Genomic DNA, 22,557 nt, shown 5'->3' on the forward strand with positions numbered 1-22,557 from the left:
TCCTCCCACAGTCCAAAGACTGGCAGGTTAGGTGGATTGGCAATGCTAAATTGCCCTTATTGTCCCAAAAAGGTTAGGAGGGGTTATTGGGTTACAGGGATAGGGTGGAAGTGAGGGCTTAAGTGGGTCGATGCAGACTCGATGGGGCGAATGGCCTCCGTCTGCACTGTATGTTCTATGTTCTTAACCTGCGCAAGAGTGAGATCTTCCCTGTGAACCCACAGGGGGGAGGGTCAGAGCTGGGGGGAATGTGGTTCAAACAGGCCCAGATTAAATTCCGCTACCTGGGGATCCAAATAGCCCATGACTGAACACAGATCTACAAATGGAATCTGATGGAGGAAGTCAAAAAGGACCAGAGGTGGGGCACACTCCCACTCTCCCTTGCAGGGAGAGTGCAGACGAGCAAAATGAACTTGCTGCCCAAGTTCCCTTTCCTCTTCAGTTCCCTCCTGATTTAAATCCCCAATGTCTTTTTCAACCCAGTCAAGAGGTTAATTCACTGTGATTCCAAATAAAACTGTTGGACTTTAACCTGGTGTTGTAAGACGTCTTACTGTGTCCATTAAAATAATGCATTCTGATGAAAATTGAAGCAAATGGACAGGCGGAAAAGTTGCTTCTTCATGTTGTCCATGGAAATTTTCCTGCTCTATTTAGTGCATTATTCGCTAAGATTAGGCTTAACTGAGAAACAGTAAATCAATTTTGGATTCAAAGAGCAACTTGCAGTAACCTCTGAAGAAGTATGAGAAGGTGTTCATAGATTCTCGAGGCTGGAGTTCAGCTACACATAAAAATCAAGCCAGACAGCACTCCAAATGTCTCAAATCCAGAACTGTATCATTTGCAATCAGGCCTATAGTTGAAGAAGAACTAGACATATTTGAGTGAGAATAGAGTCATCAAAACTGTTACGAAAAGTGATTGGGCGACGTCAATTGTTCCTGTATTGAAATGGGATGGCTAGGGGAGAATTTGTAGTGATTTTAAAACTGCTATTATCCCAGTTATGTGCACTAATCATTATCCACTGCTACTGATTGAATATTTGTTTGCTGGACTTACTGGAGGTCAGAAATTCAGTAGAATTAATCTTTCACAGGCATTCACAGATGAATATGGTTTCCAAATCACAGCCACTACTCATCATAGAAACACATAAAGGTTTGCAGAAGATTTCCTTTTGGAATAACATCTACGCCTGCTCTTTTTCAAAGATCCATGGATCAAAGTCTAAGTGAGTTGAATGGAGTGCAACGCTATTTAGATGTCATACTCATCACCGGTTCAAGTGACAAGGATCACCGATTCTAGTAAACAGGAACACTTGGAGAATTTGCAAGATACCCAGATGCGGTTCCAGAGCCAAAACCTAAGTGCTGAGAAGGAAAAGTGTGACCTTTTTCAAGTCAACCATAAATTATGTTGGTCATAGCATCAACAAAAGACAGTTCACACAAGGAAAGAATGAAACTGTCAGCAATCTTAGAAGCACCACTTCCTCAAAATGTGACACAATTAAGGCCATCTTTAGGATTGATCAATTATTATGCTAACTTTGTGTGAAATTTAGCGACATGATTGAAGCTTTTGAATTCTTTTCTATGTGTCAAACAGGCATGGCACTGGTGTTACACATTCTGGGTGAGTGTGCTTTACACTCAATTTGGCTCTGTTTCGTTCCTTAGCTCTAGAGTCGCCAGGTATCGTTAAGATACCGCCACAAGTTTCAAGTTCAAGTTCAAAACAATAACTCCACACACCAGTTAGTAAGTTCAAACAAGACACGTTTATTATAATAGTTATCTACTAATCATGCATATAAAACTACAAGACTAGGCTAATCCTACCACTAACAGGCCAATACTTATCTGGATAAGGGGACTGCCGGATCAGGGATCAACGGCCTCTGGCTTTGTCCTGGATCCGCAGGCTTCCAGTCGATGTGGACTAAAGGGGTCAGGAGTGTCTACTCTCGTAGCGTGCGTTGTGTGACACTTACTTGTTGGTGGCTGCTGTTGGCCAGGCCTCTCCTTTCCGTGGTCAGGTTTGAGAGCTGCTACAAAGGTGTTCTTGTTGGGAGGGCCGGCTGAGAGAGCTGGTCAAGAAGAGGCTGGCAGAGAGAGAGAGAGCTGGGGTCAGGGTCTCTGTTTTATACCTCTCCCAGGGTCTCGCGCCCACCTGGGCGGACCCTCTATACACTCGCAATCGATTGGGTCTCTTCCCAATCGATTGATTTGAATTTCCCCAATAACGGGGCTGCTCTTCGATCACTGGGCGGTTCTTGGGACTTATTGTTTTGGACTTCTCTTGGCGCCGAGAAGTCTGGCCTTCTATTAAATGTATCGATTTGAGTTAACTTGTTTCCATTGTACCTGGGAATCGCCCGATATCGCCTCATTAGTATGCCAACATGTTTTCTTTCACAGTGTTGCTGGTTTCTGCAGCAGTCACAATACACAAGTGCTTTTGCAAGCTGCTTGCTTTTGCAACATGTCCATTTTCCCTGCATTCTTTGTAATCTTCCATTTTGTGTTGGGCAGTGGCCACCCCAGGTGGCTACACTCCCTCCTTGTGATCCTCATGAGAAATCATGAAGGATCACCCAAGTTCGGTGTCTTTGTGTTCCCTGATCTCAGCGAGCCCCATGGCCTCTACACTTTCCTCAATTATGGCACAAATTTTTTTTATCTAACAGTCTTTGGTTGGCGCTATGTCAAAGGGGACATGCATTACTAGGGAACCTCTAACTATCCTTTGTAAACTACACTCCCTTACACATTTAAACATTCTAACTTCCTATCCTTAAAACATTATCATCATTACATTCCATTTCTGGCTCGGCAGTCGAGCTCAGAATATTACAATACATCAGAAAAGGTCTTTATTTACAACAGCAATTCAAAAAATAAATCCTTCATTACACATGAAGGGGGGACTGGTGGAAGCCGAAAATAGGGGATTGTACTCTGTATATGGTTGAGGCGCGAGAGCGGGAGGCTCTCCTCCATTTCTTTAACCTATGTGTCTGTACTACGATGCAGAGAACTGCTATCGCCAAAAGTGATTCAACAACATAAGATAGGGAGTACCAATTCATAAATTTTGTGCGCCAGGTCTGGTCATTGCTGTTCATTACTGGGCTTTGAGTAGTTGGTGTTTTGGAAACATTAACGGCGGGAGTCATAGGGGAAAAAGGGTTCGCGTTTGCGCGCAAAAATACAAAAACCATAACTAAAAACATATCGGTCTTCATCACGGTCTTCTTTCTTCTCTTCCTTCTGTCCTTTTGTATTGCTAATTTTGCTCTGATCCCTCTTTCGAACGTCCGAAAGCTATGGTATCAATCAAAGTATCTGTCAATGATCCGTTTAATACCTTTAATGCTAGTGTATCTGTCCTCTTATCCCAATTGTCCCTTAAATGAATGGCCAAGTCACTCCCTGTGACTCCCCTCATTTTTTTTTTTCAAAAGCGAATTTAGGACCAGACATTCACTTAACAACTGTGCCACTGCGAGCCATCTCGCAGGTTTTGTGATTTACTATCCCAATGTTACTGGATGTAAATAGCATTAGGAGTGGCAACAGAAGGGCTGCCTCAAACCAAACAAATGAAACCAAACTTTAGAAATGAGATGTCCGAATGAGTTGCGTATGGGCCGCGACGGGTAAGATTTGAATGGGATCCCCGGGTAGGGCGTGCTGTGCTGTACCCGAGCTTAGCTGACTGGGGGGGGGGGGGTGCCCTCAGACAGGGCGGGTCCTCAAAGCCGTTTCTCCACTACCTGAGCGACCTGGAACGAACGGGCATGAATGTAGTCATCGTGGATTTGCAGCCTCTATTCCCAGAATAGAGGGGCACCTAAAAAAGGGGAGCCAAGATGCTCCTAGTGGGGTGAAGGGTGAAGCCTCAAGGTGGGCTCCAGACATTGCAGCTGAGTCAAGTTCTCAGTGATATCTGCGGACAAACTTAACGTGCATGTGAGGTGGTCACAAGCTTTTCAGCTGAAAATCGAGTGGCCAATCTCCAAAAACAAACATTTAACAAACAAAGAAACAAACATCACCAACATGCGTGCAGGTTCCATCAGAAAGGACACCGTTTATGTCTCAAGCGGTTCCTCTTTTAACATCATCTGGACATCTCAATTCTCTTCATTCTCTGCGAACAGGGTCGCAAAGGGGTTGCAGTGTCGGGAGTCAGACTCAGAGTCATCCTCAGAGTCATCCTCTTCTCCCAGATCCCATACCCTTGTATGGATCAGGCATGCAATCATTGCGTTATGTGACCGGGGGTCACTCTCGTCATTTCGAACAAGTCTCCAAGAATTGTCCCTGTGCCAAATTGTGGGGTCTAAATTTGTGTGAACATTGTCAGGGTCGTCATAGTTGGGTGGTGGGGTTGGGTGTGGGTCTGGTGTTTTAATATAAGTGATCTCTAAATCACTGTAGTCGGGGTCGTAGTTGATGTGTGTGGGGTCTGTTGTATTAGGGCAGTAGAGAGGCGTGCTGTGGCTGTCGTCAAAGTCACAGTCGCTGTCTCTGCTGTGGCAGCTTGTGGGCATTTTGGGGCGTGGTCTGAAGTCAATGGGCGGAGTTGAAGTCGAGTCTGATGAGGAGCTGGTCTGTGAGGGGGAGGGTGGAAATGTGTCTCTTGTGGGCGGGGCGTGGTGTTCTGCTGCGTCTAGCAGGACATGGTGTGAGTGGTTGGACTGTGTTCCATATGCCTTTAACTGGTTGATGTGGAATCACGCAGTCTTCCCGTTGGGATACTTTATCTTGTAAACTGAAGGGCTGATTTTGTCCGCAATTGAGTACGGGCCGGAAAATTTTGGGGCCAAAAACGTGCTGGGGTTATAAACAGATAACATTACCTGTTGTCCAACCTGAAATTCTGTGTAATGGACTGTCCTGTCGAAACAAGCCTTGCCCTGTTTCCTTTTCTTTTCCTATTTAACAGCGGCTGTTAACTGAGCCGACCTTACAATCTCAACGAATTGCTTTACTGCTGTCTCGTGTGTGAGGGCCGTCACTTATGGGCTGGTCATGTCGAGTCCTAAAAGGAATTCAGAACCTTTCATAGGGTGTCCGGTCATGAGTGTGTGTGGGGTGAAACCTGTTGATGCTGAAACAGTATTTCTTAAAAACATAAGTGCGAATGGGAGCACTGAATCCCAAGTTGTATTGTTTTCCTGGACCATCTTTCTAAGGGTTGATTTTAGAGTCAGATTCATGCGTTCCACTATTCCGCTTGACTGGGGGTGATACACACATGTGGAAATTTTGTTTAATGCCGAATATGGTCAGGACGTTCTTCATGACCTGTCCTGTAAAATTAGATCCCTGGTCTGGTTCAATACTTCTGGGGAGTCCCCATCTAGTAACGATGTGGTGCGTTAGGATCTTTGCGGCTGTCTTTGCTGTGTTTATACGAGATGGGAACGCCTCTACTCATTTCGTAAATGTGTCTATGACCACTAGAACATATTTATAGCCATTCCTGCAAGGGGGCAATGGACCTATAAAATCAATCTGGAGGTTAGTCCAGGGGCCATTAACGGGGCGAGTGTAACTGAGTTGTGCCTTCTTTGAATACCTCTCCGGGTTATTCTGAGCACAAATCAAACCATTCTCTATGTAGTGCGTTACATCGTCTCTTAAATTGGGCCACCAACAAAGCTGCCTAAGGTGGGCTGTGGTAGGGTCGATCCCTTGATGTCCATGACCATCATGGAATAAGGCAATCATTTGATTCCTGTCTTTCTCAGGAACGACATACAACTTGTCTTTGATAACCACACCCTCGTGTGTGGTCAGAGTGTCTTTAAACTTGTCGTACTGGGCCACAAAGTTTCCATTTAAAATCTCCCGGAGATTTTCATCCTGCCTCTGCGCCTGTACTAAATCCTCTATGTTCGTTTGTGAGACTTGGACTGAGCTCACAGGGGCGATAGCTGGTGCGCTAGCTGGGGGTGTCCAACAATGACCTCGCCTGGAACCTGCTTTAGCCAGTGCGTCGGCTTTCACATGTCCAGGGGGGGGGGGGTGATCGATGGTGGCTTCTAACCTTAATAATGCCATACGTCCTATCCTTTGCCTTCCCTAGGATATGGCGGAGTAATGGGGCTGATGGAAGGGGCTTCCCGTCCGCGGAGACAAAACCTCTTGTCTTCCACAGGGGTAGAAAATCTGTTACGCTGTTACAGACATATAGAATGGCCGAATATATGTCTGCTGTGCTGGGGAACGAATCTGGGTGGTCCACTATGTATGCTATGGCCGCGAGCTCTGCTGCCTGCGCGCCTAAGTGACCAGGTAACTTTAATGCTAACTCCTCTAGTGCGCGTCCCTGCGCATCTTCCACATAAATTCCGCATCCAGTGATGCGTTCGCCATTTAAAACAGTGGATGAACCATCCACATAAATCTTCAAGGAGGCACACGTGTCTGTGTGCTGGGGGCTCTGGCTTGAATTCCCTATCTTCCTGGGGGGGGCGTCTTAGCAATGAAGGGTCCTGTGTTGTGGAGGGGGGCTACTATTTCGCAATCATGGGGTTGTCCTGGGTATTGGAGGTTGTCTGCTAAAAATGTGTGTGTCCTGGTCCGTTTAACTGTTATGTCCCGTCCCTGTAACAGAAGTGTCCACCTAGCTGCTCTTATCTGGCTCACTGAACCGTCCTTCAGTCGTCCGTCTAAAAGTAACTGTGTGGGGGGGTGTTCGGTGAAAAGGGTTGAGTCTGTAATGTAAGAAAAGTATTGTACTGCCCAGAATACTGCGAGTAGGTGCCTTACGCAGGCTGAAAATCCTTGCTCTACTGGGTCTAACAGTCTGGAGGCATAAGCCAATGGTCGCAGATGCTCATGCCGTTACTGAAGGAGCACGGCCGAGAGGGTCAGATCTGTGCTTGCTAACTCAATTGCATAGGGGGAGAGCGGGTCTGGAACTTGTAGTGCAGGTGCTGCGCTAAGGGCTTTCTTTAAATCTTCCACAGCCTCTGTATGCTGCGGAAGCCATTCCCAAGGGGCTCCTTTCTTAAGGAGGTCTGAAAGTGGGGCTGCCTTGGTCGCAAAACCATCGATATGGTTCCGACAATACCCAACCAGTCCTAAAAACAACCGGAGGGCTGAAACATTTTTTGGAAGGGGCAATTTGACGATTGAGTCAATTCTTTTGAACTCGATCTCGCGTTTGCCGTGCGTGATGATTGTACCCAAATACATCACTTTATTCTCCAATATTTGGGCCTTTCTGGGGTTAACTGTACATCCGATTGAGTTCAGAAGTTCCAGGAGTTCAGACAGAAGCGTGATGTGCTCTGCCTTGGTGTCTGTCTGCAGTAATAGGTCATCCACATACTGTACCAGACATTCGGGTCGGGAAAATTTTGCTAGTCCATTTGCCAGCTGTCGGTGGAAAATGGAGGGGGAATTGTGGAATCCTTGTGGGAGGCATGTCCACGTGTACTGCTGACCTTTGAAAGTAAAGGCAAATTTCTACTGGCACGCCTTTGCCAGTGGGATTGACCAAGAGCCGTTGCTAATGTCCAATACCGTGAAATACTTGGAGTTGAGTCCCTCCTTGAGTATGGTCTCGGGACTTGTTGCTACCGTGGGGGCTACTGCTGGGGTAACTTTATTGAGTTCTCGATAATCAATGGTCAGATGCCATGATCCATCGGGCTTCTTCACTGGCCAAATAGGGGCATTATTAGTTGAGGCTACTGTCCTAAGTACACCCTGCTCTAATAAGCTCTCTATAACCTTTCCAATTTCTCCCTCGGCTTCTAGGGGAAATCTGTACTGTCTTTGTGGCCTCGGGTCAGGTCCTGGAATCTGAACTTGTCCAGTCATTCTGCCGCAGTCGTGCCGGTGACTAGCAAATGCTGTCCTGTGTTTGTTCAAAACTGCCCTAACCTGTTTGTCCGTGCTAAGCGTGGTCGGGTCAAAACAGTAGTCGCCTACTGCGCTAATCCTGTTTGCGTACTCACCTACTGTGAGCGTTGCGGGTGCTCTGTCTGATTTTGCCATTCGCCAGACACACTGATTGACTGGGTCGAACGACAGGCTGTGGGCATTCATAAAGTCAATGCCCAGTATGTGTTCTGCTGTGCGGGGCAGATTAACTAAAACAACGGGGTGTCTGGTGGAGATATTCCCTAGTTGGATGGGTACAGGGGCTGTAATGGTTCCTTGCTGCGAGTGTCTGTAAATCCGCTGAGTGTTATTGTGGCTTTAGTGGGCCACGTGTTTGTCTGTGGTGTAGTGGAGGAATTAATGGTCGTGCGGGACCCTCCTGTGTCCCAGAGTAATTCTCTGGGCTTGCCCCGAATTTTCGCCGTGAATACCGGTCGTCCGGATTGGTCCCAGAGGGTGTCACAGACCCAAGTGGGGGAGCCCGAACATCGTCAGTCCATTCCGTCCACATTGGTCTGTCCTGACTGCGTCCCTATACTGTGGATAGCCTTCGCTTTGTTCCTGTTCAGAGCGCCTGTCTGCTGGCCTCTCTGAGATTTCTGCGGAGCATGGTATTCCCTAGCAAAATGCCCTAACTGTCCGCAGTTAAAACATTCCTGTGACTTCTGTGGAGGGCTGTTCTTTCCCTCATTTACCCATGTGGGGTTTTGGTGCGCTCTCACTGCCTGAATATCTGCTGCAGCCTGAGCTTCTTCAGGGTTCTTTAATGTTACTTTGCCGTGGACAGATTGCTCCCAAGCGCGGGACAATCTTTTCAATACCCATTTTTCATTATGGGCCTCTTCTGAGGGGTCGTAATTAGAGCAGACATTCTGTCCTGCATCTGTGGCATGGGAGATAAGGGTGCGGGTCCATTTAACCATGTTATCTCGGGTGAAATGTTCGTGGTCTAAATCACCGAAAACTGCAGTGAAGTGAATCCACAGCCTTCCTGCGAATGCTGTGGGGTGTTCGGTCCTTTTCTGCCTACACTTATTTAGGCCTTCGACTGGGTCTCCTCTGTTGTACCCTATCGCGTCTAAAATAGCTGTATGCATCTCTTCGAGGGTGCCTCCTCCAACGTTCTGTGGGTCGGGGAGGGCTGCTACAACTGATGAGTCTAAACTCAAAACTGTGAGCTTAACCTGCTCTCGCTCATCCAGGCCGTACATGGTCGCCTGCTGCTTCACTCGTGCGAAGAATTGGTGGGGGTCTGCAGTGGGGAGGAACAGGGTGATTTTCTCACATGCGTCCCTTAGTTGTGTCACGGTTAAGGGGGTGGTGTAATGCTCTTGGTGCGCCTTCTGCAGTTGCTTTTTGTTGGATGGTGACTGGGTTCATTGGTGCGGGTGCTATCTGATCTGTGGGGGGTTGGGGCACTTTCCTTTTCTGCTGCGCTGCTAGCACACATGTTCCCTGAACATATCGCTGCGCTGTCTCACTTAACTCCTGCCAATCTGGTGCATTCTCTTTTTCTTTTTCTAATTGTGTTCCAAAGGTCTCTTGGAAGCCATTCTGCACAGAAAGCAGAGATTGCAGCTCCGTAATCTGCTTCCTACATTTTGCATGGTCCACTGTGCTTTGCCTTTGTTCAGTGGTAGCAGCATGGAGTGCCCTTAAAGCTGCGTTTAGGTCACTACGCTGCTTCTTCAGTGTCTCTACCTGTTTTTCTGATTCTTCTCTTATCAAGACTGCACGCTGCACATCTTGATAGGCTTTTTCGTACTGAACTTGAGAGTTGCTCAGATGGGCTAGACAAGACTGATGTGCCCTCTTGGCATCATCCACCTCTCTATCCTTATCTGCCAGCCTTTGCCTTAATCCTAAATTCTCCTTTTCGATGTCCCTGACATCCACTTTGTTCATTCTGTTTTTCACCTCTAAATCTGCTTGGAGCGTCCTGACGACCTCCTCTGTGCCTCACAATTGTGCCAAGCAGGACACAATTGCCATCGGCTTACGTGCTTTACTCAAACCTTTCTTGAGAATTTCAGACAAGTTTTCCCACCAAGTATGCCCTATACTCCCGGGACCTGTCTCCTCATTCAAACAAAACTCACTCCAAAGGGGCCATCCTTTCCCTTTGAGGTACTTCCTGAGTTCCAGCTCCCAAACGGGACACTGACCTACTCTGCTGCTGTTGGTTGCTGCGACCACAAACTGCTCTGGGTTCATGAGGCGTTCCATTGCCTGCATGGCCATCTCTTTTTCTCCTATGCTCTCTTAAATTTGGAATGAGGGATAATAAGGCAATGCTTATAAAATACGGGTACGGCTTTCGTTATGTACCGAATTATAAGCTCCCGACAGTTTGTCGCAACAAAAATCACTCGGTTTTACCTTGCAACCCTGTTAGTTACGCATGCAAAAACACACTTCTGAATTATGAGGATTGATTTGAACTACTTGAACACTTGTGGTTTTTCCTTTTCCTAATTGGATTTCAGATTCAAATTTCTGGGTTCTCTCGGAGTGGGGGGCACTTCTAGTCGAGTCCCGTCGGATGTCGCCACTAAACATTGCTCGTTCTCGGTGAGTGTGCTTTACACTCAATTTGGCTCTGTTTCGTTCCTTAGAGTCGGCAGGTATCGTTAAGATACCGCCATAAGTTTCAAGTTCAAGTTCAAACCAATAACTCCACACCAGTTAGTAAGTTCAAACAAGACACGTTTATTATAATACAGTTATCTACTAATCATGCATATAAAACTACAAGACTAGGCTAATCCTACCACTAACAGGCCAATACTTATCTGGATAAGGGGACTGCCGGATCAGGGATCAACGGCCTCTGGCTTTGTCCTGGATCCGCACGCAGGCTTCCAGTCGATGTGGACTAAAGGGGTCAGGAGTGTCTACTCTCGTAGCGTGCATTGTGTGACACTTACTTGTTGGCGGCTGCTGTTGGCCAGGCCTCTCCTTTCCGTGGTCAGGTTCGAGAGCTGCTACAAAGGTGTTCTTGTTGGGAGGGCCGGCTGAGAGAGCTGGTCAAGAAGAGGCTGGCAGAGAGAGAGAGCTGGGGTGGGGGTCTCTGTTTTATACCTCTCCCAGGGTCTCACGCCCACCTGGGCGGACCCTCTATACACTCGCAATCGATTGGGTCTCTTCCCAATCAATTGATTTGAATTTCCCCAATAACGGGGCTGCTCTTCGATCACTGGGCTGTTCTTGGGACTTATTGTTTTGGACGTCTCTTGGCGCCGAGAAGTCTGGCCTTCTATTCAATGTATCGATTTGAGTTAACGTGTTTCCATTGTACCTGGGAATTGCCCGGTATCGCCTCATTAGTATGCCAACATGTTTTCTTTCACAGTGCTGTCTGGTTTCTGCAGCAGTCAGAATACACAAGTGCTTTTGCAAGCTGCTTGCTTTTGCAACATGTCCATTTTCCCTGCATTCTTTGTAATCTTCCATTTTGTGTTGGGCAGTGGCCACCCCAGGTGGCTACACTGGTCAGAAGAATGTGAGAATGCGTACAGTGATTTGAAAGAAGCGTTACTAAAGTCAGAGCTGCTGGTTATCATCCAAAAATGAAGTTGCAATTAGCTTGCGATGCCTCACCCTATAGGGTTGGTGCAGTTATCTCACACATTATGCCTTCGGGAGAGGAAAGGCTAATAGCATTTGCTTCACCAGTACACTTACTGATGCAGAAATGAAGTGCGTGCAGATAGAAAAATAAGCTTTGTACATCATTTTCTGTGTAAGAAGGTCCCACCATTACCTTTATGGGTGTCATTTTACCCTTTTGACGGATTATCGATCCTCGACTACAATCTTTGGGCCCTATACCTTCTTTGGCAGCTGGTAAACTGCAATTATTTTTGCTGGCCAGGATTGGATGTTTAAATTGAAGAGAAGGTCAGGCAATGCCAATCTTGTGCAAAACTAAGGAACACTGCACTCTTACATCTGTTGGAATGGCCGACTCAGCCATGGCATAGAATACACATCGATTATGCTGGCCTACTGGAGGGATACATGTACTTAGTGATTGTGGATGCACACTCAAAATGGCCAGATGTAACAAAATGGAGTCAACGATTACTGAGCTAACATAGAAAAACTAGGTGAAAATGTTTGGAAAATTTGGAACACTGGAACATATTGTCAGCGATAATGGGATGCTGCTTACTCCGAGGGAGTGAGGACACTTCTGATGTCGCAAGTAGCTGAGTTCAAGAATGCCAAACTACCAAAAGGAATAGATGTCCACCACAGAAACATTCTTACTCAATTTTATATATGTATAGAAATAACAGGGATCAGTTGTATAAATGTTAATTATTGTCGTTACATTGATCAAATAATGAGGGAGTAATGTTATGCATCTGGGGATAAATTCTTGCTGGTTCTGCATCACATGATAAGTGACATCAGCAGATTATTTGTGCAGGCTTTGAGCAGACTACCTCTTTGATTGTGCGAGCAACACCTTTAATCAACCTGTCAGCATGCTCAAATGAAGAAGTCTCACAGAAGGAGTCTCACAATTCTGGTGGCCAGGAATTGATGTCTAGATGGAGGAAAAAGCAGGGCTGTGCCAGTCATATGCGCGGGTAGGGATCGCACAACCATCGTCCCCATTGCATCCAAGGGAGTAGACTAAGTTGCTCTGGCAATGTCTACACATACCTTTGCTGGTCCATGTGGAGGTCACATGTTTATGGACATGGTAGATGCACACTCCAAGTAGCTTGAGGTGGACCGAATGGAAATCAACAATCCCGGATCAAACCTTAATGAGATTTTAGCCAGTTTTGGGAAACTAGAACAAATGGCGAGTGACAACCATCCACACGTCACAGCCTAGGTGTTCGAAGACCATTTCAAGATGAGTGGTATCCAACACATTAAATCAGCACGTTACCACCCATCCACGAATGTTTTCACTGAAAGATTTGTCCAGTCAAAGCATGCACTGAAAGCCGCCAAGGACCAAGGTTCATTGCAGCATCACCTAAACAGTTTCTTTGCAGCACATCACAACACCATCCATGCTCAGAGTGTCCCAGCTTTACTACTACTGAAGAGCAATCTGAGAACTAAACAATCTACTCTTACTGCAGGAGATGTCTGTTTCAACAAGGAGAGTAAGTATTGGCGCACAGCTATGCCACTCATGGGAAGTGAATTCCCAAAATTATATTGGCTTAAACTGGCCCCAACTCCTATACAGTGCAGACTGATATTGCAGACTCTTCCCGGATAGGCGCCGGAATGTGGCGACTAGGAGCTTTTCACAGTAACTTCATTGAAGCCTACTCGTGACAATAAGCAATTTTCATTTTTCATTTCATTTCAATGTGCCAGTATCTTATTTGCCACAACTACCTCAGGAGGAAGCTACATCCATATGACAAGTTTATGTGATGTGACTTCTGGTGAATCTGCAGGAACAGACATTGCTGAAGAATCACCTGCTGCTACTCCTCTTCCTCCTGACTGTCACACTTTCCAGGATAGAGACATCCACTGAAGAACTTGAGAGTACCTCTAAGGTCAAGAACAATCAAATCTCTGAAGCGCGCAGGCAACCAGTGCGGGATAGACGCACACCAGATCGTTTTTCCTATTAACTGTATTATTAACTGTGTAGTGCTTGATGGCTGCCTTTGCGTGTATATACATGTTTTAATGTCTGTGTAGAAATACTGTTGTTATTTGTTGTCTTGGATATTAGAAGTAAAGGGGGAGGGATGTTAAATATATGGGCTGTTGTTGTTTTGTTGCATGGTCACTTTTAGAGTTTAGCCACCTGATGGTCCATGACATCATTGGCTACGTTGTGGGATTTTGCCTCAGTCTAGATCAATCATTCGAACGGTTCACAGCCCCGAATAAATCGCTGTTGATTAATGAGTTCAACCCACGTGCTTCAACATTTCCATTCTTTTTACCTGCAAGTACAGTACACAACAGAATCTATTAGAATGCAAAGTAGAAATATCGATGTAATAAAATAAGGCTCAACATTTTACATTATAAAATGCTGTGTGATGATAAGATATATTTAAGAAAGGTCATTTGGCACATCCTACCTTGCCAGTCTTGAAGTCTGCTTCTGAAGTGATTATAATGTTTTTGTCATTTACTTCCCAAGCTGGAAGTCCATTCTATCTTTGAAAACTGTGTAATAAGGAAATTCATATCATCATTCCTAAGTTTAATGTCACCTCTTTAATGTAATTTAAATTTGTTTTTTCTTCGTTTCAAGCAAACATCAATTTCGTAATTATGTAAACTTACAGAAGCCAAACGATCTTTGAACTGACCATCATTATGGGGCAGAAATCAACTTGACACCAAAGTTAATAGAAAGTCTTTCACCTTAAAAGATTCTGCAAAAAGTAAGGTAATAAACTCTTAGAATAGGTCCATTTACTTACATAACTGAGATAAAAATAGTTGGTTCTATGATCACAGTTAAAACACCCATTTTATATTTAGGAAGAAATGATACTCCCTCTCAGCGCAATGTTGATTTGTTTTGGATGGGAGACAGAAGCTGTGAATTTGTAATTTTCTGTTTGTACTTCTGTCTACTTTAATTTGGATCACTGCCAGTTTTTGAAACGTACTGAACAAAAGTTCAAATGAAAATGCCTTCTTATGCACTACTGAATATTATTTTCCCCTACTGGTTCCATCCCTCTCCCTGGCAGTTTTCAGAGACTAAATCAAACTGCCCACATTTTTGTCACCTTTGACCCTGAGATGAGCTTTTAACCACAAGTTTGCGCTATCACTAAGACTGCCTGACTTCACCCCTATCATCTGCTACTGAATCCCTCATTCATATCTTTGGCACCTATAAACTAGACTAGTGATTGCATGAAAAAAATAGGAATTTGGTATTTTTAAGACAAAACTTTCTTATGAATGTAATATTAAACTTTTTAACTTCACACCCAAAAAGAACAGCTTACAATTACCCCTTAAACACTAATATTCAATTTCCCATTAAGCAAGAAGAAAATAAACATAGAGCTCTCAATCTATCTTAAATTCAGCATGGCATAGGGTAATACTTGTTCTATATAACAAACATGAGGCGCGATTCTCCCATATGGGGAGAAATCGTAAGGCTGGCGTCAAATCCGGGCGGGTTTGACGCCAGCCCCCCCTTCCCGACCGGGAACCGATTCTGGTCCCCGGTCGGGGCTAGCATCCCGACGCCGTAAACTCCGGCATCGCGGGCTTAACGAATTTCGTTAAGCCCGCTTGCCAGAGTTAGCGCCGGCTGATGCGTCATATGACGTCATATGACGGGATGCCCCTCAGCCGCCCCGCGAATGGATACTGCGGGGCGGCGGAAGGACAAAGGGTGCGCGGGCATCGGGCCCGCTGCCCGCGATCGGTGCCCAACGATCGCGGGCCCATGGCACCCTTGGCACAGCCGTGGTACTGCCGTGCCAATCGGTGCCATGGTTTTAAAAATCGACAGTTTACGGTCGTTTTTACGAACGGCCAGACCAGGTGTGTTTGCCATTCGTAAAAACAGCCGTAAAGTGCTGGGAACTCGGCCCATCCATCAGCTGAGAATCGCTGCCGGCCGTAAAAAAACGGCGGCAGCGATTCGTATCGGGAGTCGGGCGTGGGGGGGGGGGGAGAATAGCGGGAGGGCGTCGGAACAGCGTGGCCATAAAATTGTACGAGCCACGCTATTCTCCGCACCGTCGTGAGTGCGGAGAATTGCGCCCATGGTTCCTGTTAGAACCCCTTCAGAATCTGGCTAAATATCTTCAAAAAGCTGGTTTACTTGACATGTTTCAGCTTTTTCCTTGTCCCCAAACAAGACTGCTGTGCTTTAAATATGATTACTCTTTTAGAACTATTGTACTGAGTGAGAATTGCGGACTCAGTGTCAGACAAATCAGACTTCACTTCTTTTTTTTCTAAAGCCTTCCCCAAAACTGACTCTCTGCATTCTTTGGATCCACCCAGCAATGACATTATCTCCCCAAGCTGAAAAAACAAATGACCTCTGCAGACTTAATGGGCGGGATACTCACCCCAGGGCCGGGCCGGAGAATTGCCGTGACCGGCACGAATCGTGCCACGCCGCGATGCGATTCTCCGGAGAACGGAGAATCGGCATTATTGGCGCCGGTGCGCGCCAGTCGGGGGCCTCTCTATGGGGACCCCTCGGTGATTCTCCACCCGGGATAGGCAGAGCAGACGTACTAAAAACCCGAGTCCCGCCGGCGCTGTCCTAACCTGGTCTCGGTGTGGAAGGATCCGGGAGTGGAGGGGGGGGGGGCTCTGCTGTGGCCTGGCCCGCTATTGGGGCCCACCAATTGGCGGGCCGGATTCTCAGGCCGGAGGGCCTCCTTTGTTCTGCGCTGGCCCCGCCCCTCTAGCACTACGCCATGTCGCACGGGGCTCGTGTGGAGAGGAGAGACACCGCACATGCGCGGAAATCGCGCTGGTCCCACTGCACATGCACAGACCCACGGTGCCCATCTGACACAGCTGGATCAGCAGCTGGAATGGCGTGGGTCGCTCCAGTGCTGTGCTGACCCCCTGTAGGGGTCAGAATTGCTGCACCTGAGGTCATGTTGGCACCACCAGGAAACGCAACGGCGTTTACAACGGCGTCAATACTTAGCCTGAGGATCAGAGAATTTCAACATTTCAACACACAAGATCTGAGTTCATCAACATCCAGCAGTGTTGTGACATTAAATATATACTCCCATCATGACTTTCCTCCAAACCTGGACGGCTGCACACTTTATTTCATTTACTTATTTACAACCTGTCTGATTCTGAAGTGCACTAATTCCAGTGCAATTCAACCAACCCATATGTATCCTAACAAGTTCTAGGTGGACGATGATCAGCTGTTGGCCTGAATGTTTTGGATGACAGGGTCTCACTTTCCACCATCTGAAGAGTCATCCTGCCAACTCCAAATTATCTCCAGCCACTTCACACTTGAATGAGCAGTACATGACTGCAGGCGAGGCTTCCATCTCTCACTCTGGAGGAAATCCCACCTCATCCTTCTATACTCCAACAAGTACAGACCCAGAGTCCTCAACCGCTCCTGGTATGACAAGCTCTTCATTCCAGGGATCATTCTTGTGAACCTCCTCTGGACCCTTTCCAAGGCCAGCACATCCTTCCTTAGATATGGGGCCCAAAACTGCTCACAATACTCCAAATGGGGTCTGACCAAAGCCTTATACAGCCTCAGAAGTGCATAGACATAAACAACAGGTGAAGCATAAGGAGTATAGTGCTACCACAATAAAGAAGATGCATAGAGAATAAAGGTAGTTTTAGGGATTTAAATTTTAATTGGTAAACATTAGAAAAAAGGTATAGTTTTAATTAGGTTTAATTTAAAGTAGTGATTGAATCTCTACTTTAAATGAACTTTTATTGGTCTCTAACTAGTCTCCTCATGTCCCAGGGTCTGACAAAGGATCATAACATGTATTGGGAGCTCTTACGGGATCTTGGGCCCAGAGGTAAATACGAATGTTCATACTTTCTGAGGTTAAGGTGTATAAAAGCCAGAGTTCTCTGGCTGTTCGCTGGTGGCAATATTCTCTGGTCCTGCTGGCGATGCAGCTCTGCCCGTGGATATCCAGGAGGTGTAGGATGGGGAATTCCCATTGACAGCGGGAGGTAATTGAGAATCCCATCGCCAGTGAATGGCGCACTGCCTCCAGCAGTTGGGAAACACGCGACTGGGAGGCTGGAAAATCAAGCCCAAGATTTCCACAGTGAATCTTACTACACTGATTGAAAAGCAAATTGGTTTATGTCAATTTGCTCAGACCTTTCTGGAGAGGGAAGATGTATCCCAGAGTGATTTGCATCAATTAACTAAGGTTCGGTTAATTGCATTCGCAGATAAATTGAAGTTGGAATTAAAACCAAGGGCGAAGCAAGCATAAATAATTGAGGTAATAGCACAGCACCTGGGATTGGCAGAAGTAAAAGTGAATCCAGATTGCAATTCTGTTGAATTAACTGAGATTCCATTGAAGATGAAACAACCTGAGATAGATAATGAAATGAAAACACGAATTGAAGAAAGAAAAAAAAGATTGGAAATGAAAAAGCTTTAATTAGAAAGCAAAAGGGAAATGTGGAATCTTGAGGTCAAGTTTCAAAGAGAAAAATAAATCAGGTAGCATAACTGGCGAGAGAAAAGCTTTGGGTCCAGAGTAAAGAGAAAGTGTAGTCGTTAGGATGAGGAATCAAATCCCATTTCGAGCTTTGATATAACACAGAATCTTTGTCGATTGCCTTAATTTGCAGACGATGGGATTGAGAGATGGTAGCCGGGATTCTCCTCTACCCGGTGGGGCGGGGGGGTACCAGCGTGTTGGAGTGGCGTGAACCACTCCGGCGTTTGGCCGCCCCAAAGGTGCGGATGTCTCCGCACCTTTAGGGGCCAAGCCCTCACATTGAGGGGCTAGGCCTGCGCCAGAGTGGTTGGCGCTCCACTGGCTGGCGTGAACGGCCTTTGGCACCATGCCAGTCGGGGCCAAAAGGACTTTGCCGGCCAGTGTAAGTCCGCGCATGCGCCGCAGCGTCAGCGGCTGCTAACGTCATCCCGGCGCATGCGCAGGGGAGGGGGGGTCTCTTCCGCATCCGCCATGGTGAAGACCATGGCGAAGGCGGAAGAAAAAGAGTGCCCCCACGGCACAGGCCCGCCCACCGATCGGTGGGCTCTGATCGCGGGCCAGGCCACCGTGGGGACACCCCCGGGGTCAGATCGCCCCGCCCCCCCAGGACCCCGGCGCCCGCCCGCGCCGCCAATCCCGCCGGTCAGGTAGGTGTTTTGATTCCCATCGGTGGGAGAGGCTTGACAGCGGCGGGACTTCGGCCCTTCGCGGGCCGGAGAATCGCCGGGGGGGGGACCGACCGGCGCGGCGCGATTCCCGCCCCCGCCGAATCTCTGGTGGCGGAGAATTCGGGACATGGCGGGGGCGGGATTGACGCCGGCCCCCGGCGATTCTCTGACCCGGCGGGGGGTCGGAGAATCCCGCCTGTTATACTGAATTTGTAAAGGCTGCTTACTTTCTGATGGTTGGTGAGATACCCTCAATTACAACACGGGAGAGAGGATTGGTAATTCAAAGGCTTTAATCATCAGAGAACTGGACAGCTGCCGCGAAGTGTGCTCACAGTCTGCTGCCCAGTGAGCATCATCTTATATACTGTTTCCTGGGGACGGAGCCAGAGGCGGAGTCCCCCAGGGTTCCAAGCCCGGTCTTAAAGGGCCAATGTATTAAAGGCAAGGTACAGTTACAGCAGTTACCGATACCATTCATCACATTTGTGAAGGCTATGGCCATGCACTCTGGTCTTTTAGAAGAACAATCTTCAGATTATGAGATAGTTAAAGATGCAGTACTTCATGATTATGATTTTGTCCCTGAAGCATATCAGATGAAATTTCGGACTTTAAAGAAAAGACTGAATGAAATGTTTGTAGAATATATAAAGGGAAAATGAAATGGTTTTGATCACTAAAGTTAGTACAAAATTCTGAGAATGTGAGGAATCTAATGATCATGGAGGAATTCCAAAATAGCATCTAAATCGCTAATAGGTCACACCAGGACCTTCTTAAGGATTCAAAGGTATGGGAAGCAGCAGTTCGAGCAGATGGCTATGATATGTTCCATAGCCAGCTAGATGACAGTAAATTTCCATCTATAAGCCAACAGGGAAATTGGAAGAACTGGAGAGCGTTAAACTTAAAGGAGGCAGAAGAAGTTCCGGTCAAGAAAATGATACTGCATAGACTAAAAGGGGTGAAAATAAAACCGTATATTTTTATTGCTGCAAGACCGAGTATCTCAAATCTCATTGTTGGAAGCTGAAAGGTGAAACAGTGGCAGGAGCAAGAATGCTTAAATGCTTCAAGAAAAGGGTGTACCAGAGGAGGAAATGGATACTAAAGCTGTCGAAGTAGTATAGCTGAACATGCTTCCTCAGAAAGGTGGGTATAGCAGAGGACAATCAAGAATATTCTTCCTTGACGACTGCTATAGTGAGTCAGGCTATTGGAGGTTCTAAATGCTATTGTTGTGAAGGGAGAAATATTCCCTTACTCATCCAACAAAATAAGTAAGTCAATTAAAATTCTGAGACGTACTGGAGCAGATAGCCATTGATGGTGGCTGATGGTATAAGTTGTGCTCCAGATAGTTTGATGAAGGCAAATTGTTAATAGGAGATAATTTTTAAACTTTTGAACATGTTTCCTTGTGTAAGGTCAATTTACATTGTAAGTAGAATAGTGATTGTAGGTATTGATCCCAGTTTACTTTTGCAAGGGATTTTTAAAAAATGTTGTTTCATTTGGCTAAGGGAGACAGTAACATGGCAACAACTGTGTTGCAGTCAGCACTTGATCATGCTGATCTTACCAACTCGTAAATATACTGTGGTCAACCACAAGAACTTTACTGTCAATAAGGAGCAATTGAAGGAAAAACTGATCAGTGCAGAGAACCGACTCTCCTGAGAAGATGAGTTTACTTGTGAAAAATGAGATTGGATTCGATTTGTTTATTGTCATGTGTACCGAGGTACCGTGAAAAGTATTTTTCTGCGAGCAGCACATTAAGTGCATGAAAAAAAAGGGAAAAAAAAGAAAAAATATAATAGGGCAACACAAGGTACACAATGTGACTACATAAGCACCGGCATCGAATGAAGCATACAGGGGTGTAGTGTAAATGAGGTCAGTCCATAAGAGGGTCATTTAGGAGTCTGGTAACAGCGGAGAAGCTGTTTTTTAGTCTAATCATGCGTGTTCTCAGACTTCTGTATCTCCTGCCCAATGGAAGAAGTTGGAAGAGTGAGTAAGCCGGGTGGGAGGGGTCTTTGATTATGCTGCCCGCTTTCCCCAGGATCAGGAGGTGTAGATAGTCAATGGATGGGAGGCAGGTTCGTGTGATGGACTGGGCTGTGTTCACAACTCTGAAGATTCTTGCGGTCCTGGGCCAAGCAGTTGCCATACCAGGCTGTGATGCAGCCAGATAGGATGCTTTCTATGGTGCATCTGTAAAAGTTGGTAAGAGTTAATGGACATGCCAAATTTCCTATGTTTCCTCAGGAAGTATAGGTGCTGTTGTTCTTTCTTGGTGGTAGCGTCGCCGTGGGTGGACCAGGACAGATTTTTGGAGAATTTGAAACTGCTAACCATCTCTACCTCAGCCCCGTTGATGCTAACATGAGTGTGTACAGTACTTTGCTTCCTGAAGTCAATGACCAGCACTTCAGTTTTGCTGGCACTGAGGGAGAGATTGTTGTTGCTGCACCACTCCACAAGGTTCTCTATCTCCCTCCTGTATTCTGACTCGTTGTTATTCGAGATCCGGCCCACTATGGGCGTTTAGTCAGCAAACTTGTAGATGGAGTTGGAATCATTATGACTGAAGTCAGGGCCACCGGACGGAGAGAACACTGGAGTGTCAGTCACAGGAGGTAAAACATTTGACTGAAGATTTGAAATGTATAAATGATAAACTTGTTCAAGCAAATTGAACACAAGTAGAATTTTATTTGGCACTTGATGAATTTCAAATATCAGAAATATCACGTGGAGTATTTCCTTGAACAGGTAAAGGAATTTCTGATGAATCAGAACAGTTTTTTGAATGCCAAATGAAGAACCAATATTGATGAACTGATAAGTGTTGTTGAGAAAGGAGAAATGAACTTAGAGATAGAATTCTGCCCACTGCTCATGAAAAGAATGACAAATGAACTGTGGACGAAAGCAAAATGTTCTTTGCCAGGTTAAAGATTAAGAATAATAGGAAGAGGAAACACACAGATTGAGTTATGGCAATTGTGGGATGCTTAAATCCTGCTCATCCTACTTGTTATATGTATTGACTTTTGTTTTGTCAAACCTTTATTTTGTAATACAACATGTGTTTTTGTGAAACAAAACAACAGTTTATCTGTATAGTATGTAAAAGCTATTTGGTAAAACTTTTTGATGTTAAGTACTTCAGTTGAAGAAACAGTAAATAAAAAAACATTGAAACATTTTCTTCCAAGGGAGTAGGTGTTGGGAATTCAATTCATTGTGACCCTGGGTGGTAAATTCACAGCCTTTTAGAGATTGTAACATTTAAGCTAAGAATGTTCCAATGCTTGTTGCACTGATTTCTGCCTAGTAACAAAGGTGGGCCCCTCTGAGAAGGTTTTGATATCTCAACAGATCAGTTCAAGTGTCAGTAAACATCTGGTCATGAGGTAGCCAGTTTGGGAGAAGCTGCCATACAAGAAGCTCTGTTTTAATAACCTTTGCTCTAGAGTCGCCAGGTATCTTTCTGATACCACCATGAGGTTCAAAGCCAAGTTCTGATCAATAACTCAATACACCAGTTAGTAAGTTTGAAATCAATACACATTTATTATACACACAGTCAATCACTACTCATGCATAAACTCTACTTACTAAACTATCACTACTACTAAAAGCCTATACTTAGCATCGAATGGCCCACCAGGTCAGAGGAACAATGGCTTTTGTCCGGTTCTGATTCTGCTGGCTTCGAGCTGGTACGGAATAGTAGCTAGGAGAGTCTATCTCGTAGCGTGCGTTGAT

Source organism: Scyliorhinus canicula, chromosome 13 (genome assembly GCF_902713615.1).
Source record: "Scyliorhinus canicula chromosome 13, sScyCan1.1, whole genome shotgun sequence".
Classification (NCBI taxonomy): domain Eukaryota; kingdom Metazoa; phylum Chordata; class Chondrichthyes; order Carcharhiniformes; family Scyliorhinidae; genus Scyliorhinus; species Scyliorhinus canicula.